General features: G+C 38.3%; 1 protein-coding gene and 1 pseudogene across 2 annotated transcripts in view; one reads left to right on the plus strand and one right to left on the minus strand.

The window, feature by feature from the left end:
* Positions 1-21,009, minus strand: part of KPNA3 (karyopherin subunit alpha 3) — a 97,836-nt gene that overhangs the window by 49,371 nt on the left and 27,456 nt on the right. The window lies entirely within an intron of this gene.
* On the plus strand, positions 13,991-14,961 carry LOC783060 (deoxyribonuclease TATDN1-like; annotated as a pseudogene).

Genomic DNA, 21,009 nt, shown 5'->3' on the forward strand with positions numbered 1-21,009 from the left:
AGGAGACCTAGGTTCAATCCCTGGGTTGGGAAGATCCCCTGGAGGAGGGCATGGCAACCCACTCCAGTATTCTTGCCTGCAGAATCCCCATGGACAGAGGAGCCTGGTGTGTTGCAGTCTATGGTTTTGCAGAGTCGGATATGAATGAGCGACTAAGGACAGCACATATATCCCTTCTCCCCTTAACACAGTGATATAATGGATTATTTGATTACATATACAAATACAGTAAATGTTTACATTTTTCGATTAAAGGCCACATGTCATGGTGTATTATTATTTTAATATACTGCTAGATGCAATATGTTATTAATATTATTCCATTTAATGATCTTTTGTTATTGTGCCTCTGTCAAGTTTTCTTAAACTGCAGTGATAAATTAATCTCTTTGTAGGAAAAAGAATCCCATGGAACCCAAATTATAAACTTTGTTAAATACACTGAAATATTAATCTAGATATAAACTCATGCTTAAAGACAGATATATATTTAATGTAAAGGAAACTGCCAAACAAAATTCAAATTAGTAACATTTATTTGATGTGATGGAAAGAGAAACTGCTAAAACTATTACTTCTAATAAGGTTCAACACTAAAAAGAAAGAGCCCTGAATATAATTCTATATTTAATGTTTCTGGGTTTAGGCTTCAACACTATTAATACAGAGAATGCTTTATGTATTGACTAATCATACAAATTATAATAAATGTTGAGCAAATACAAATATTAATGAAGTGTTATCTGATCACTCTATAAAGAAAGCTGTCTTTATTCACCTGAAAAACTACCAATAGTCAAAATCTGCCTGTATAAACTGTTTGCCTAATCCAACCGTTAACTAAAACTGGAAGAGAAAGGTATTCTGATTGTAATAACTACTACACTCAATTGTTTACAAACTGTTTAAAGAGAGTACACAAGGACTTCCCTGGTGGTCCAGTGGTTAAGAATACGCCTGCCAACACAGGGGACATGTTCGATCCCTGGTCCAGGAAGATCCCACCTGGAGCGGAGCAACTAAGCCCATGTGCTGCAACTACTGAAGCCCGGGAGCACGTGCTCTGCAGCAAGAGAAGCCGCCGCAAAGAGATGCCCATGAACGGCAACTGGAGAGTAGCCACCGCTCTCTACAAGCAGAGAAAGCCTGAAGGCAGCAAGAAGATCCAGCGCAGTCAAAAATAAATAAATTAATTAATTAATTAAAAAAACAAGATAGTAGACAACAAAAAAGCTTCAAGCAGCCTATCTCTTCGAAAATATGATCAAGTTACTGCCACACTGTAATTTCCATCAAAATACTACTTCAACAAGGCTAGAAGTGGTGGGTTAACTTCTAAAGTACTCTAAATAAATGAGGAATCTACACTTCAGAGGAGGTTAGTTAGCATGTGAAGTGCCCAAATCAGGAGTTAATTCCCAATTAGTAAGGGCTTCGAATATCAACTTCTGAATTTAGACACTTGTTTGTTAATTAACGTAAGAGATGTTGGAAATGATTTTTTATTGCTGAATTGGATTTGTTCAAGACATATGGATTAACTAGGTATACTGTACAAGTGCCTTGAGTCTTACCTGTTTGCAGTTTAAGAATCTGACAAGCCCTACAGAGAAGTTTTTGAGTCTAAGTGATTCTGTGGCCCACCTCATCTTGAAAGATTTTGTTCCCTAATTCTAGTCAGATCTTCCTGGTGTCTTAGTGTTAGTCGCTCAGTCGTGCCCGACTCTTTGCGACCCCATAGACTGCAGTTCACCAGGCTCCTCTGTCCATAAGATTTTCCAGGAAAGGATACTGGAGTGGGTTGCCATTTCCTTCTCCAGGGGATCTTCCCAACCCAGGGATCGAACCCGGGTCTCCTTCAGGGTTAAGTTTTATTGCTAGGTGGTAGTTCAGGATCTAAAAGAGCTAACCTCATAAAACAAGCTCCATGACTTCTTGTGACTGCTCGCCAAGACACACTTGTGTAAGAATTAACAGCAAATTCTGTCTAAGGCTTATTTTATTATAACTCACTGGGAATTCCCTGGCAGTTCAATGGTTAGGACTCAGCACTTTCACTGAAGACCTGGGTTCAATCCCTGATTGGGGAACTAAGATCCCACAAGTCATACAGCATGGCCAAAAACAACAATAATAATAATAGTATAACTCACTGGTAGTAAAATTTCTAAGGAAAATCGCCTATTACCCTCACCTATTTATACAGTTAAAGGCCTTCTATTCATCCAAAAGAACCTATGGGTGTAAACGGCCAAATGGCTTAGGTCAGTCAGCAATAGGTACTATCATCTATGGCACAAGTACCTTTGAATTAGTCATCATTTACTCTCCACTCTGTTTAAGTTATAGAAAAAGGCTTCATCTTAGGGCCTCTCCTTCCTTACATTCTTACCAAGTGATCTCATCTACTCTTACGTCTTCAATTACAATTTGAAGACCACTCCCAAGTATCTATTCTGCTCTCTCGCCTGGGCTTCAAATCTGTAAGTACAATATTCACTCTTTCTTCAGAAATTTACTAAATCCAACCTAAATGCTCCACACAACATGCCTGCAACTAGGAGGCAAATATAGCAATTATAGTCTAGTGCTGCTGCTGCTGCTGTTGCTGCTGCTGCTGCTAAGTCGCTTCAGTCATGTCTGACTCTGTGCGACCCCATAGACGGCAGCCCACCAGGCTCCCCCGTCCCTGGGATTCTCCAGGCAAGAACACTGGAGTGGGTTGCCATTTCCTTCTCCAATACATGAAAGTGAAAAGTGAAAGTGAAGTTGCTCAGTCGTGTCCGACTCTTAGCGACCCCATGGACTGCAGCCTACCAGGCTCCTCCGTCCATGGGATTTTCCAGGCAAGAGTACTGGAGTGGGGTGCCATTGCCTTCTCCAATAGTCTAGTACAGTGGTCAGCAAACCGTAGCCTGTGGGCCAATTCTGGCAAGCTGTCTACTTTTGCAGGGCCCCACAGGAATAGTTTGTACATTTTTAAGTGATTACAGTATAAAGGATAGTAAATGTCTATATGATACCTTTATTTTTGTCTCTCGGCCCCTCAAAGCCTGTAATATTTACTACCTGTCCTTTTAAGAAAAGTTTGCCAGCAGCTGGTCTAGGGAAAAGATGGTAATAACACGCAGTAATACAAATGTGTTAACTGTTAAGATAGGAAAATAAATAATAAAGTTCTATATCAGAAAGAGACATGATGAGAGGGTCAGGAAAGGGCTCAATGAAGAATTAAAATATGTGTGCCTATGTGTAAATTTAGGGATAGGGGACAGATTACTGCAAGGCCTCAAACTCAGCGCTTATAAATACCACATCTGCTCCCTGATCTTCCCCCACAGAAAAACCCACCACCTACGCTTCCATGAATATCCCCAGTACCAGGAAACAGTGCAACCACCCAAACAGTTCAAGAGCCCCAATCCTGGTAGATCGTCCATGTCTACTCACTCTGCAATTCTCTGACATCCAACAAGGTCAACAAAATAGGATTCAAACCTTCCAGCCTTACCGCCACCATCCTAGACTACTAAGCCACCATCATGTCAACTGGATCATTACTAGTCTCCTAACTAGTCTCCTATGCACTGAACCAGTTTTCCATAATGTAGCCAGAGCATTCTTTTTTTAATGCAAACCTGTGTTGCAATTCTCTTGAATAAAATCTTTCAATGAATTTTTTTAATCTAGAATCTTTCACTTCACCAAAAAAAAAAAAAAAAGTTACCAGGACAGTCAAACCAAAACCCAACAGACAAAATCTACAACAATGGGTGATAAGGCACACCCATGAATTCTCAAATACAAGAAGGTTAAATCTGGTTAAATCACCAACTATAGGACTGACATGCTCTTAGCATATCTGCTGAAGGAAATGGGCAGAAGTAACTGGGTAACTGAAGGAGGAGAACCCCAAGTCACGAATCTCTAGAATTTAGAAAGGCAGTTTGAGGATAGCTGCAAATGAAAGGGACGAAACAGTCTAAGAAATGATGAGAGCAGACTCAAACAAGAGGCTGAAGTCCTCCTTCCTGGGAAAAGCCCTGTAACCGAAACGAAATTTCTGGGAGAAGAATTCCAAGTGATTAACACAGGCACAACTAGGGCAAAACAGAGAGAGGATCCAGATGAAAGTGGGTGAGTGAAAAAGAGCCAGATCTCAGAAAATAGAAATATATATATATATATATATATATATATATTTATAAAACCATTTTTAAAAAAAGAAGGGGGTCTAGAGTAGCATGGCTAGAAAATCTACCCTGACCCCTCCCTCACTCCGAAAAGCTCAGGAAAACGTATCATAAAATGAACAACATGAAAGGACTGGGGTCAAATTGTATGTCATAAGACACAAGGAACAGAATGACCCATTACAACAGGTAAAAACAACAGGTAAAAATTATATCCTAGAGAACGACAGAAAACGTGGAAGAACATTATTATTCAGAAAAACTAAAAAATGAGGTAACAGAAATGAAAGAATTTGAAAATTTTGAAAATTTCAGAAAGAAAACCTGGCCACGAACAATCACACAACAGATAATGCTCAAGAGATACAGAATGTGCAAGGAAATAAAATTTTAATAAAAAAGAAATGAAGGTGAAAATTATTAGAAATAACAAGACAATAATTAAAAAAGAAAAATTCTAAAACTAAAAGACCTGAAATAAAATACTGAAAAAGCACACAAAGTACTGGGAAATCAATCCAGAAAAACCAATACCAAGATACATTAGAAAGACTAATGGATTTCAAAAAAAGAAAAGAAAAATGCCTCTGGACATCTCTATGTAGGGTAGGTCTAATAAATGAGCTCAACAAGGTCACAGAATACAAGATAAAAACACAGAAGTCAGTTTGTATGTCTACACACATGGGCATCAAAACTACCTCAGAGAATGTTCCAATTTCATTCTTTTACACACAGCTGTCCAGTTTTCCCAGCACCACTTACTGAAGAGACTGTCTTTTCTCCATGGTATATTCCCGTCTCCTTTGTCATAGATTAATTGACCACAGGTGTGTGGGGTTACTTCTGGACTTTCTATCCCATTCCACTGATTTATATTCTGTTTTTGTGCCAGTATCGTACTGCTTTGATTACTTCAGCTTTGTAGTAGAGTCTGAAGTCAGGGAGCCTCATTCCTCCAGCAATAAACTAACAATGCACACATGGGCATCAAAATGAAAAATACAAAGAATATCATTAATAATTTCTCCAAAAAAAATACTTAGGTATGATCCTAACAATACATGTACAGGATACAGATGTTAAAATGAAACAACACTGATGAAGGAATTTAAGAATCTTAAAAATGTAAAGACATACTGTGTTCATGGACTGGTAGACTCAAGTTGATGTCAATTCTTCTCATAATGATATACAGATTTAGCACAATTCCTTTCAAATACCGATAATACGGTTCTAAGCTTATGTAGAAAGCCAAAGTAATTAGAATAGCTAACAACTTCGTGGGAAAAAAAGTGGGAGGAATTAGTCTATCTAACTTCCAGATTTATTATATAGCTACAGTAATAAACACTGCATGATACAGGTGGAGAGATCCATACACTGATCAAAGGAACAGAACAGAGAACACCAACCACACAGACCTGCACAAACATGCTGAATCGCCTTTTGACAAAGGCATGAAAATAATTCAACAGAGGAAAGCTAGACTCTTCAACAGATGATGATATTGAGGTAGATGTTAACAGACAAGTATATGAACCTCAACTTGAAGACTCATACCTCATACAAACTGATCATGTTGAAATTTAAAACTAGGATCTGGAACTAGGCAAAGAATTCTTAGACTTTTCCCTAAAAGCATGATCCATAAAAGGAAAAACCAATAAATGGAACTTTATCAAAATTTTAAAATTTTACTCTTAGAAAGCTTCCATGTGGAAAGGATGAAAAGCTTCCATGTAGAAACTGAAAATTAAATATTGTCAATGACATTATTATACAGAACTCTTAGCATATTAGAACAATTAAATTAGAAAATAGGCAAAAGAAATGAAGAGATATTACATCAAAGAGGATATACAGATGGCAAATAAATCCATGAAAAGATGTTCAATATTATTAACCATTAGGGAAATACAAATTAAAACCAAATGAAATATTATTACACACCTACCAGAACAGCTAAATTAAACAACTGAGACAATACCACGCTGAGGAAGATGTAGAGAAACTCAGGCACTGCTGGTGGAATGTAAAGCAGTATCTGGAAAATCATTTTTTTTTTTAATTAAACATGCAAATACACTGGACTTAGCAACTACTAAACATTCATCCCAAAGAAATGAAAACTTATATTTCATAAATGTACATAAATGTTGGTAGCAGCTTTATTCATTCATGACAGCCCAAACCTGGAACCTAGACATCCTTTGTAGTTTAAAGGAAATTTTGGTACATCCATACCACAAAATGCTACCCAACAATAAAAAGAAATGAGGGACTTTTCTGGCAGTCCAGCGGTTAAGACTCCACGCTATCACTGCAGGGGGTTTGGGTTTGATCCCTAGTTAGGGAACTAAGATCCTGCACTCCACGTGGTGTGGCCAAAATAAACACATTTTTTAAAAATGAATGAACTATTGATACAAGCAACAGCCTGGATGAATCTCTAGGATTCACGTTCTGTTGAAGCCTGGCTTGAAGAACTTTGAGCATTACTTTGCTAGCATATGAAATGAGTGCAATTATGTGGTAGTTTGAACATTTTTTGGCATTGCCTTTCTTTGGGATTGGAATGAGAACTGACCTTTTCCAGTCCTGTGGTCACTACCGAGTTTTCCAAATTTGCTGGAAGTTTGAGTGCAGAACTTTTGCAGCATCATCTTTTAGGATTTGAAATAGCTCAAGTGGAATTCCATCACATCCACTAGCTTTGTTCATAGTGATGCTTCCTAAGGCCCACTTGACTTCACACTCCAGGGTGTCTGGTTCTAGGTGTGATCACACCACTGTGGTTATCTGGGTCATTAAGATCTTTTTTGTATAGTTCTTCTGTGTATTCTTGTCACCTCTTCTTACTGTCTTCTCCTTCTGTTAGGTCCATACCGTTTCTGTCCTTTATTGTGCCCATCTTTGCATGAAATGCTCCCTTGGTATCCCTAATTGTCTTGAAGAGATCTCTGGTCTTTCCCATTCTATTGTTTTCCTCTTTCTTTGCATGGATCACTGAGGAAGGTCTTCTTATCACTCCTTGCTTTTCTTTGGAATTCTGCATTCAGATGGCTATCTTTCCTTTTCTTCTTTGCCTTTCACTTCTCTTCTTTTCTCAGCTATTTGTAGGGGCTCCTCAGACAAGCATTTTACCTTTTTGCATTACTTTTTCTTGGAGATGGTTTTGATCACAGCCTCTTGTACCATGTTACAAACCTCCGTCCATAGTTCTTCAGGCACCTATCAGATCTAATCCCTTGAATCTATTTATCACTTCCATTGTATAATTGTAAGGGATTTCCTTTAGGTCATACCTGTATGGCCTAGTGGTGTTCCCTACTTTCTTCAATTTAAGTCTTAATTTGGCAATAGGGAGATCATGATCTGAGTCACAGTCGGCTCCCAGTTTTGTCTTTGCTGACTGTATAGAGCTTCTCCATCTTCGGCTCTACATATGGACATCACTAGATGGTCAATACCGAAATCAGGTTGATTACAATTTTTGAAGCTGAAGATGGAGAAGCTCTTGACTGTATATATATCAATATTTTACAATATGTTACCATTGGAGGAAACTGAATAAACGGTCTCTCCGTATTACGTTCTACATTTGCATATGATGTTACAATTATCTCAAAATAAAGGTCAATTTTTTTAAACCTTTAAAGGAAACTCCCTCGTGGTCCAGTGGTTAAGACTCCATGCTTACACTGCTGAGGGCGTGAGTTAGACTCCTGGTCCAGGAACTAAGATCGTATAAGCTATGCGGTACAGCCACAAACTACCAAAAAAGAAAAAAGATCAATAGATAGACAAAGAAAAACTAAAAAATAAAAAGATATATTTTACATCAGATGCTGAGGAGGAGGAGGGGGAGAAGTCATAATCAATTTCTGAACTGTACATAACAGGGAATCAATAGATAATAACTAAAAGAGAAGAAACCAAATAAAGCTAACTAGCCACCATAACAAAAATACAAACCTATAAAATATCAAAAAGTATACAGAAAGAATCACCTAGGACTATTTCACACATAAATATATGGGAACAGGGAAGAAATAAGGTAGAGAGCTCAAGGAAATTAGGCTACATATGACTTCAGAATGTATGAAAATGAATTATATATGTGTATGACAAAATGAAACTTCAAGTAATAAAAAAAAAAAATCATGAAGCTAAATGTGCATCCAGTTAGTGGCACAGTCATACACTCTCTTGTAACCTTCAACACAGTAATTTGTATATCCCCAGACAACTCTAAAATGTACTCGTATAATTAATACTTTACTAAAATTTTGCCTTTTTAAAAACACAGGCCCTATATGACATATGGCTTGCATATAATTTCATGTGGTTTTAGAGCCATCAGGAAGCCTCTATAAACTCCAGGTTACGAATCTCTACAATAAAAGTAGATAATTTCAGAAAAGGACAGGAAGGGAATTTGGGGGTTAATGGAAGTAGACTAAAACTAGATTTTTCTCAGAGACCTCCAGGACAATATTAAACGCTACAACATTCAAATCATAGGGGTTCCAGAAGAAGAAGACAAAAAGAAAGACCATGAGAAAATACTTGAAGAGATTATAGTTGAAAACTTCCCTAAACTGGGGAAGGAAATAATCACCCAAGTCCAAGAAACCCAGAGAGTCCCAAACAGGATAAACCCAAGGCGAAACACCCCAAGACACATATTAATCAAATTAACAAAGATCAAACACAAAGAACAAATATTAAAAGCAGCAAGGGAAAAACAACAAATAACACACAAGGGAATTCCCGTAAGGATAACAGCTGATCTTTCAATAGAAACTCTTCAAGCTAGGAGGGAATGGCAAGACATACTTAAAATGATGAAAGAAAATAACCTACAGCCCAGATTATTGTACCCAGCAAGGATCTCATTCAAGTATGAAGGAGAAATCAAAAGCTTTTCAGACAAGCAAAAGCTGAGAGAATTCTGCACCACCAAACCAGCTCTCCAACAAATACTAAAGGATATTCTCTAGACAGGAAACACAAAAATGGTGTATAAATTCGAACCCAAAACAATAAAGTAAATGGCAACGGGATCATACTTATCAGTAATTACCTTAAACGTAAATGGGTTGAATGCCCCAACCAAAAGACAAAGACTGGCTGAATGGATACAAAAACAAGACCCCTACATATGTTGTCTACAGGAGACCCACCTCAAAACAGGGGACACATACAGACTGAAAGTGAAGGGCTGGAAAAAGATTTTCCATGCAAATAGGGACCAAAAGAAAGCAGGAGTAGCAATACTCATATCAGATAAAATAGACTTTAAAACAAAGGTTGTGAAAAGAGACAAAGAAGGTCACTACATAATGATCAAAGGATCAATCCAAGAAGAAGATATAACAATTATAAATATATATGCACCCAACACAGGAGCACCGCAGTATGTAAGACAAATGCTAACAGGTATGAAAGGAGAAATTAACAATAACACAATAATAGTGGGAGACTTTAATACCCCACTCACACCTATGGATAGATCAACTAAACAGAAAATTAACAAGGAAACACAAACTTTAAACGATACAATAGACCAGTTAGACCTAATTGATATCTATAGGACATTTCATCCCAAAACAATGAATTTCACCTTTTTCTCAAGCGCACATGGAACCTTCTCCAGGATAGATCACATCCTGGGCCATAAAGCTAGCCTTGGTAAATTCAAAAAAATAGAAATCATTCCAAGCATCTTTTCTGACCATAATGCAGTAAGATTAGATCTCAATTACAGGAGAAAAACTATTAAAAATTCCAACATATGGAGGCTGAACAACACGCTGCTGAATAACCAACAAATCACAGAAGAAATCAAAAAAGAAATCAAAATTTGCATAGAAACGAATGAAAATGAAAACACAACAACCCAAAACCTGTGGGACACAGTAAAAGCAGTCCTAAGGGGAAAGTTCATAGCAATACAGGCACACCTCAAGAAACAAGAAAAAAGTCAAATAAATAACCTAACTCTACACCTAAAGCAACTAGAAAAGGAAGAAATGAAGAACCCCAGGGTTAGTAGAAGGAAAGAAATCTTAAAAATTAGAGCAGAAATAAATGCAAAAGAAACAAAAGAGACCATAGCAAAAATCAACAAAGCCAAAAGCTGGTTCTTTGAAAGGATAAATAAAATTGACAAACCATTAGCCAGACTCATCAAGAAACAAAGGGAGAAAAATCAAATCAATAAAATTAGAAACAAAAATGGAGAGATCACAACAGACAACACAGAAATACAAAGGATCATCAGAGACTATTATCAACAATTATATGCCAATAAAACGGACAACGAGGAAGAAATGGACAAATTCTTAGAAAAGTACAACTTTCCAAAACTCGACCAGGAAGAAATAGAAAACCTTAACAGACCCATCACAAGCACGGAAATTGAAACTATAATCAAAAATCTTCCAGCAAACAAAAGCCCAGGTCCAGACGGCTTCACAGCTGAATTCTACCAAAAATTTAGAGAAGAGCTAACACCTATCCTGCTCAAACTCTTCCAGAAAATTGCAGAGGAAGGTAAACTTCCAAACTCATTCTATGAGGCCACCATCACCCTAATACCAAAACCTGACAAAGATCCCACAAAAAAAGAAAACTACAGGCCAATATCACTGATGAACATAGATGCAAAAATCCTAAACAAAATTCTAGCAATCAGAATCCAACAACACATTAAAAAGATCATACACCATGACCAAGTGGGCTTTATCCCAGGGATGCAAGGATTCTTCAATATCCGCAAATCAATCAATGTAATACACCACATTAACAAATTGAAAAATAAAAACCATATGATTATCTCAATAGATGCAGAGAAAGCCTTTGACAAAATTCAACATCCATTTATGATAAAAACTCTCCAGAAAGCAGGAATAGAAGGAACATACCTCAACATAATAAAAGCTATATATGACAAACCCACAGCGAACATTATCCTCAATGGTGAAAAATTGAAAGCATTTCCTCTAAAGTCAGGAACAAGACAAGGGTGCCCACTTTCACCATTACTATTCAACATAGTTTTGGAAGTTTTGGCCACAGCAATCAGAGCAGAAAAAGAAATAAAAGGAATCCAAATTGGAAAAGAAGAAGTAAAACTCTCACTATTTGCAGATGACATGATCCTCTACATAGAAAACCCTAAAGACTCCACCAGAAAATTACTAGAACTAATCAATGATTATAGTAAAGTTGCAGGATATAAAATCAACACACAGAAATCCCTTGCATTCCTATACACTAATAACGAGAAAACAGAAAGAGAAATTAAGGAAACAATTCCATTCACCATTGCAATGGAAAGAATAAAATACTTAGGAATATATCTACCTAAAGAAACTAAAGACCTATATAAAAAAAAAAATTAAAAAAAAAAATAAATAAAACTAGATTTTTGTGATGGCTGCACAACTGAACAATTTACTAAAAATCAAACTTTATACTAACAGTAAGTAAATTATACTGGATATAAACCATACTAACATAAACCTGTTTTTAAAATCCTCTGCAATACAGGTATTTATATACTTGCTCCTTCTAAATACAGTAATTGAAGCAAATGTATAAATTTTATTTGGGGAGGAGGTAGGGGACTACGTAACGATATAAAATTGACCTGTCAAGTAGTGATAAAACTAGAAAAAAATAGCTCTGGGACAATAATAACTAAATTTGCCACCAACTGAGTCATCCATGTTTCAAGGTATTCATGACAAAGCTGACTTCTGAAAAGCAATAGAAGCCCCAGAGCGGTGAAATTAGTATCTTCAATGAGCTGAAGGAACATTAACTTCAATCTCAGAATTCTTACAAAGAAGGAACTATAGAATTCAAATACACCACTTTACAATTAACAAATTAATGGATCTAGGCAGTGATCATCAACGGTTGCTAATATCAGGAAATGAAATAATCCAGCACTGTTGTTTGTGGTTCAGTCGCTAACTCGGGTTCAACACTTTTGTGACCCCATGGAATGCAGCACACCAGGCTTTCCTGCCCTTCACTATGCATCACCTAATAAAAATTATGAGCTTCCCTGCAGGAAAAAGGTAGCTCAGTCGGTAAAGAATGTGCCTGCAGTGCAAGAGACCTGGGTTCGATTCCTAGGTTGGGAAGATCCAGTGGAGAAGGAAATGACCACCCACTCCAGTATTCCTGCCTGGAAAATCCCATGGACGGAGGAGCCTGGAGTGCTGCAGTCCACAGGGTTGCAAGAGTCCAACAAGACTAAGCGAATAAACCACCACCACCACCACCTGGTGGCTCAGTGGTAAAGAACCCACCTGCCAGTGCAGGAGAAGCAGGTTTAATCCCTGGGTCAGCAAGATGCACTGGAGGAAGAAATAGCAACCCACTCCAGTGTTCTTCCTGGGAAATCCCAAGGACAGAGGAGCCTGGCGGGCTGCAGTCCATGGGGTTGGACATGACTTAGTAACTAAAGAACAACAACAATAAAAATTATGTATTATCCAAGAAAGTGAAAAGCCAACCCGTGGAATGAGACAGAAGATTTGCAAATTATATATCTGATAAGGGACATGTATCTAGAAAAAATAAGTAAGTGTTAGTCGCTCAGTTGTGCCCGACTCTTTGGGACCCCATGGAATGTAGCCCTCCAGGCTCCTCTGTCCATGATTTTCCAGGCAAGGACACTGGAGTGGGTTGCCATTTCCTTCTCCAGGGGATCTTCCCAACCCAGGGATTGAAACCGGGTTTCCTGCACTCAGGCAGATTCTTTACCGACTGAGCTACAAGGGAAGCCCAGAATAGGCCCATACAATTCAATAATAAAACAACACAATTTTAAAGTAAGCAAAGAATCTGAATAAACAGTTCTCCAAAGAAGATAAACAAATGGCCAATAAGCACAGGAAAAGATGTTCAACATAATTAGCTATCAGAGAAATAGAAAACAAAATCACGAGATACTCATTAAAATGGATAAAATAAAGAAGACAGATAAGTACTGGTGAGAATGTGGAGAAATCAGAACTCTGGCATTCTGCTGGTGGGATTGCACAATAGTCTGAAAAACAGTCTGGGAGTTCCTCAAAAATTTAAATACTGAATCACCACATGATTTAGCAACTGTACTCCTAGTATATACCCAAGAGATATGGAAACAGAGCCTGCACAAAAACTTGTACCAGAATGTTCACAGCAACTCAATCCACAATAGCCACAATGTGGAAGTCACTTAGACGCCCCACCAAATGGATACATATAATGTGGTATACCCATACAATGGAAAATCATTCAGCAATAAAAAGGAATGAATTACTAACATATACTAAAAACATGAATGAACCTTGAAAACATTATGCTGAATGAAATAAGTCAGTCACAAAAGACCACATACTATATGATTCCATTTATATAAATGTCCTGAATAGGCAAATCTATGGAGATGGAAAGCGGATTCGTTGAAGGGGGGTGGAGAATGGAGAAAGACTCCTAAAGGTCATATTATTTCTTTCTGTGGTAATGAAAATATTCTGAAATTGGGTATGGAGATGGCTGTACAACTTTTAGTACGAATATGCTAAAAGCCACTGAGCAGATGTGAAAATGTATGTGAATTTTATCTCAAGATCTTTCTTTTGCAGTATATAATACCACATACAAATCAATCTTTGCAAAGAGATTAATTAATAAATAAAACATACCAAGCCTTTACATTTAACAACCAATTTACAGGAAATGAAAAGAACAGAAGGACATACTAAACATCAAGAAGTTGCAACCATGTCGAGGAGAACCTGGGGCTGCAGTCATGAGTCATTTCAAATTTGTGGATATTGGTATCAACTTGACAGATCCTACGTTCAGAGGAATTTATAGGGTGGTTCAAAAGCATCAAGATGACTTAAAGGACGGAAAAGAGAGAGCTGTTCAGATTGGTGTTAAAAAGTTTATGATTACAGGTGGAAATCTATAAGACAGTAAAGATGCACTGCATTTGGCATAAACAAATGATATGTTTTTCGGCACCGTTGGGTGTCATCCTACAAGATGTGATGAATTCGAAAAGAATGACCCTGATCATTACCTGATGGAGTTGCTGAATCTTGCTGAAAGCAACAGGGAAAGTTGTAGCCATAGGGGAATGTGGACTTGATTTTGACCGACTACAGTTTTGTTCCAAAGATACTCAGCTCAAGTATTTTGAAAAACAGTTTGAACTGTCAGAACAAACGAAATTACCCATGTTTCTCCATTGTCGGAACTCACATGCTGAATTTTTGGATATAATGAGAAGAAACAGAGATCGGTGTGTAGGTGGAGTGGTGCATTCATTTGAAGGTACCAAGGAAGCAGCAGCTGCTTTGATGGACTTGGGTCTCTATATAGGGTTTAATGGTTGCTCACTGAAAACTGAGGCTGATTTGGAAGTTATAAATCAATACCTAGTGAAAAATTAATGATTGAGACTGATGCACCTTGGTGTGGAGTCAAAAGTACACATGCTGGATCAAAATATATAAAAACTTCATTTCCTACCAAAAAGAAGTGGGAAAACGGGCACTGTTTGAAAGACAGAAATGAACCCTGCCACATAATTCAAATACTGGAGATAAAGTCAGCAGTAAGAGATGAAGATCCACTGGAACTAGCCAATACACTATATAACAACACTATTAAAATAGTTTTTCCTGATATGTACTTGATATGTGTCTCCCATTTTCCCACCATGTATATAAAATATCATGATAAAACTTAAGTTTCAATAAAAAAAAAAAAAGAAGTTGCAACAAGCAAAATTCAGGATAAACAACTCCATTTCTCAAACAACAACAAGGCAAAGGGGGAGGGGTGGTGGCTTGAGAAATGGAGCAGGAACCTACAGATTGGAGATTTAAGAGACATGTCAACCAATCACAGAACATAGAACTTATATGAATACTGATCCAAACAAACTATAATGTAGTCATGTACAGATGTGAGAAAGTTGGACTATAAAGAAGGCTTGAGTGCTGAAGAACTGATACTTTCAAACTGTGGTGCTGGAGAAGACTCTTGACAGTCCCGTGGACAGTAAGTAGATCAAAATGGTCAATCTTAAAGGAAATCAACCTTGAATATTCATTGGAAGGACTGATGCTGAAGCTGAAGCTCCAATACTTTGACCACCTGATGCAAACAGCCAACCCGCTGGAAAAGACGTTGATGCTGGGAAAGATTGAGGATAGGAGCAGAAGCAGGCAACAGAGGATGAGATGGTTGGATGGCATTACTGACTCAATGGACATGAGTTTGAGCGAACTCAGGGAGATAGTGAAGAACAGGGAAGCCTGGAGAGCGGCAGTCCCTGAGCTAACAGAGAGTCAGACACGACTTAGCAACTGAACAACAACACTACACACACTAGAATGTGTGCCTGTATGCCACATAAAATACCGCTGGGGACGTGTGAACACTGGACATTTACACCAAGCTACTTCTATTAATGATGTTTAGCTGTAATTTTACAGTATTTTAACTTTTCAAGATATAAAAGTATATACAGATTAAAGCAGAAAATAAATTCACCAAAAGAAGAGATCCCTCAAATAAACCCAAACATACATGGAGACTTTGATATGATAGAGATGGTATTGCAGACTACTAGTAAAAAAAAAGACAGGCCATTTAATAAATGGTCCTGAGCCAAATAATTATCCATGTGAGGGAAAAAAAAGAAACTGGATACCTACTATATCACCATACAGAAAAATCAATTCCAGATGGTTTGAAAATTTATAAAATCAACACTTTAAGTTTTTAAAGAAAAATACCTTTACAGTCCCTGGGTGGAGAAAAGTTTAAGTAGAACACAAAAATGTTAAAATCAAAAGAATAACTCCATTAAAATTTAGTATTTCTGGTCTTTGAAAGATGTCACACAGAAAGTGCAAAGAGAAGCCAAGCTGGAAAGAAACCTGGAGCATGAATCAGATCAGATCAGATCAGATCAGTTGCTCAGTCGTGTCCAACTCTTTGCGACCCCATGAATCGCAGCATGCCAGGCCTCCCTGTCCATCACCAACTCCCAGAGTTCACCCAGACTCACGTCCATCGAGTCAGTGATGCCATCCAGCCATCTCATCCTCTGTCGTCCCCTTCTCCTCCTGCCCCCAATCCCTCCCAGCATCAGGGTCTTTTCCAATGAGTCAACTCTTCGCATGAGGTGGCCAAAACATTAGTAGGTATTATATCACCAAGTGTTCATGAAGATGTAGAGCAACTGGTGAGTTGGTACAATCATTTTGGGGAGAAAATTTGGCATTTTTAAAATATGGTAAAGATGAAAATACTAAAGTACACAACAATTCTATTTCAAGGTATAAATCCTACAGAAGCTCTTGCATATACTCATCATGAGATAAATGTAAGTGGTTTCTGGTATCATTGGTTTATAATAATAGCAAGAAACAAAAATACTGAATGCAACTCAAATGTTCATTAAAAGGAAAATAAATGAATTGTGAGGCAATCATTACTCAGCAATGAGGATGAATGAACTACAGCTACACAAATGAATCTAGAACTGTTAACGTTACATGAACAAAACAACTAAAAATTTTTTATTTTCCACATTATACAGTATGAATATTTCATATTATAAAAAAAACAAGCAAAAGTAAATACTATGTTATTTCAGGATACAGACATGTATGATAATCAGGAAAAGCAAAGTAATGAATTACACACATTTATGACAGTGGATTACTTTTTATATATGTTTGTATATGTGTGTATATATACGGAATGAAATACATGCTCTGGCTCTGGAGTCACACATGCACTTTCATTACAACACAGAGGCCCAAAGTCTAGGGTACAAGTCCCTCAGCCCAGTCACGGGCAGTACAGCGACAGAAGAATTAGACAAGAATGTCACTGCTTAGACTGTGGATTTACTTCTGATAGAAAGCTAGGGATGTGATCAGAGAGATAGCTTCTGTTTCCAGTTCTTAAACTTAGTATTGGATTCACAGATATTTGTTTTATTATTTCTTCAAAACATATCTACATTATCTATTTTTGTATATCAAATGTTACACAATTTTTTAAAATGTTTAAAGGAAAGAAAATAGCACTAATGATATACAACCAAGCATTGTGAGCTGTCAACAGCTGTGATCCACGGACATTTTGCTTCCATTTCACTTGTGACCAGTAGAATCAACATATCAAACTGCAATCACAGAGCATGAAAGTGAAAAGTGAAAGTAAAGTCACTCAGTCACGTCCGACTCTTTGCAACCCCATGGACTGTAGCCTACCAGGCTCCTCTGTCCATGGGATTTTTCAGGCAAGAGTTCTGGAGTGGGTTGCCATTTCCTTCTCCAGCGGATCTTCCTGACCCAGGGATTGAACCCAGGTCTCCCATATTGTAGCCAGATGCTTTACCGTCTAAGCCACCAGGGACTATCTAATGCTAATAAATCCGCATCAGATTTCAATCCTCAGAATGTGATCCAGAAAACACTGACAATCTCAGTATCATTTAAGGCTAATTCAAATTCTAATTTACCTTCTGATACGATGCTCTGCTCTGGGTTAGCAGCTCTCAAATTTTTAGCCTCCAGTAAAATAAACTAGCTTTGTTAAAACACAAACTGGGACTTCCTTGGTGGTCCAGTGGTTGGGAATCTGCCTGCCTATGCAGGAGACAGGGGTTCGATCCTGCTCTGGGAAGATCCCACATGCCTTGGGGTAACTAAGCCCCTGCACCACAACTCCTGAGCCCTCAGGCCCCGGAGCCCGTGCTCTGCAACAGAGAAGCCTCCGCAATCAGAAGCCTCCACATGGCAACTAGACAGCAGCCCCCGCTCACCGCCCTGAGCGCCACAATGAGGACTCAGTGAGGCCAGAAACAAACACCAACACACTGCTGGGCTCTGCTCCCAGGTTTCTCAAGCAGCAGGGCTGGGTAAGGGTTAGGGATTTGTTTCCAACAAGATCCCAGATGATACTGATGCTGATGCTGCTGGAACCACACTCTTAACCACTGCTCTTGCTTAATTCTCTCAGAAAATAACGAACAAAATTATCACTAAATTAGAAAGCATCCATATCATACCAAACAATTTTCCTCTAAGGTTTCATGTAAGTTATTCAACACACACTGAATACATATTATACAAATGACATTGGAGCACTACCCTATAACTGCACAGCACAGTGTTAGAAACACCTGCTCTGGAGTCAGTGGTCCAGGTTTAAATTCAGGCTCCCCCATGCAAACTGGATGATATTTTCGAAATGTTACTGGCCTCTCCATCTTAGCTTCTTTATCTATAAAATGATGATAACAGTGCCTCATAGGATTACATCGACAAATAAGTTCATGTTAAAAGTTTGCATAATGGGGACAGTGCCTGGCACAGAGAGCCCGCAAGGACATTAGCTACCGTCATTATTAACGATGTCCCCATGTCCCACATGTGTCAGTCAGTCTCATCTACCTGCACACACTTCAAGACCACTGCTTCCGCGGAGCTGTGGAGAAGAACTTACACCATGTACCACGCCACTCTGTGTCCATTTTCATGTCACCAGTGCCCTTATAATCAGCAAAGACGAGAAGCTGGTTTAGTGTTCCTCTCCAAACCAAGTCCTGACCACATTCCTGGTATCTTCAACAACCCTTCTAACAGCCTGTTCCTGGGGCTCACCAGTTCTTCTTTTTCCTACGTTTCCAGCAATCCTTTCATCAAGAACCAACCACAGATCTGCCAGTCAAATTAGGATAAATTTTGGATGCTTTACACTTCATTCATAAACTCTGGAATATTCAACATTTTAATATGAAATGGGTAGACTTCCCCTTAAACACTATGTACACTGACCTCTAATTTGAAGAATCTCTGACCCTGGCAGCAAAACACTCCACAGATCCAATTAAGGTACTAGACAACTTCCCGTTAATTAGTCACTGGACAGACTGACCTAGATCCACAAAAATTACTTAGACCCTCAGCCCTTGATTTTCCCCCCACTTTATTAACCCCTTCCTGTTTTGCTTCCTTCTTACACAGTCCTCATTCTTCAACACTTCTGCCCCCTGAATTTCTATCCTCTTGCCCCGCTAAAAAGCTAACTTTGATTCACTTCAAGTCTTACTCCAAAAGCCAGGCTAGTAAGCGCTGAAAGAGAAAAAAAAAACAAAAAACCTCAGCCTCCAATATGGGCATTATCAATTCCAGGTCTCTAATCTCAGTTAAACTCCCAACGCTTGCTGTTTGGATAGTTTTCCAGCCTTCCTTAGGTAGTTTTGCACAAAAAAGCTACTATCCACAAGACCCCTTTTCCATATTCTCCTTCCTCTCTGAAGAAAACCAGGCTCTCTATTTATTAAGAAAACAGGAACCATGAGATGGTAGCAATTCTCTCAACTTCCTATCATGCACTGCACCTCCAAATCTCAATTCCATCCCCAATCAACTGCATCCTTGAACATTCTTCTTTCATCCTATCACAACCACAGTGTCTTTCTTCATCAGTTACCCCCTTGTCCATTTTTCCAAGCTCTATTTCTCATCATCATGAGTTTGTTCAAGTCTCTCTCATCTTATTTGAAAAAAAAAAAAAAAAGCTCTTCCTGAATCTACATTTTCTTTTGACAACTGTCTTTCTTTAGCCAAAATTCTTGAAGGAACAGTATACAGTGTTTTCCACTTCTTCACTCCATTCACTTAGCCAGCTTCCAAAAAAATTTCACTAACACTGCTTTTGCGAACATCATCAGCAATCTTCTATTCGTGAAACAAATCCGTCTGTGGCGCCTCTGCAGGAGCACACTGTTACCCATCCATTCCTACTCCCTCGACTTCCGTGCCATCCTCCTCCACGGCCTCCTCCCCTTGTCCCTCTACGGAGTTCTCCCTGTAGGCTCTGTCTACAACCTTGCAGGCCATCCATCTACTTCCTCTACAAACCCCTTCTAGAATATTATATTCCATGGCTTCAATTACCAACTTTATATTATTAACTCTGAATCATCTGGGTTTGTTTATTGATGAACTCTGAAGCATGTATGGTGTGTAACTTTTCAGCAAGGTTATGAACATTTGTATTAGGAAACATCCAGTTAATCTTTTTGGGAAAGTGTTTTTGTCCGGTGTTTAAGACAGCACAGTATATTGTTCTGCCTGCCTGCATACAGTCTAGGTTCCACAGTGGAACCACTGTTCCTCTGGTGGTGGTGGTTACAACAACATTGAGATATCATTCACACGCCCATAACTGAGCCATTTAAAGTGTACAAATTCAACAGTTTTTAGTACAATCAGAGTTGTGCAACCATCACCAAAATCAAATTTAGAGCATTTTCTTGTTTAAAAAAAATTTTGCCACACCACATGGCCTGCAGGACCTTAGGTACCTGATCAGGGATCAAACCCAGGCCCTCTGTAGTGGAAGCACAGAGTTTTAATTAATGGACCACCAGGGAAGTCCCTAGAATATTCTCATCATTACAAAAAGAAACCTTATTTCCTTTAGCAGTCACCTCCTGATTCTACACAACTCTCACCTCAGTCCTTTGCAACATTAACCTATTTCTGCCTCTAAAGATTTGTCTCTTCTGGAATATAAATGGTCATATAAAGGGAATTATACAGTATATGCTTTTTTTCTGGTGGGTCGTTTCTCCAGTTGGCATGTTTTCAAGGTTTATTTATGTTGTTTCCCTTTATCAGTACTTCTTTCCTTTTGTTGCTGAATAACATTCCACTATAAGGATATATTCCATATTTTATTTATCCACTCACCAGCTGATGAG

The sequence above is a fragment of the Bos taurus genome, chromosome 12 (assembly GCF_002263795.3).
Source record: "Bos taurus isolate L1 Dominette 01449 registration number 42190680 breed Hereford chromosome 12, ARS-UCD2.0, whole genome shotgun sequence".
Lineage (NCBI taxonomy): Eukaryota > Metazoa > Chordata > Mammalia > Artiodactyla > Bovidae > Bos > Bos taurus.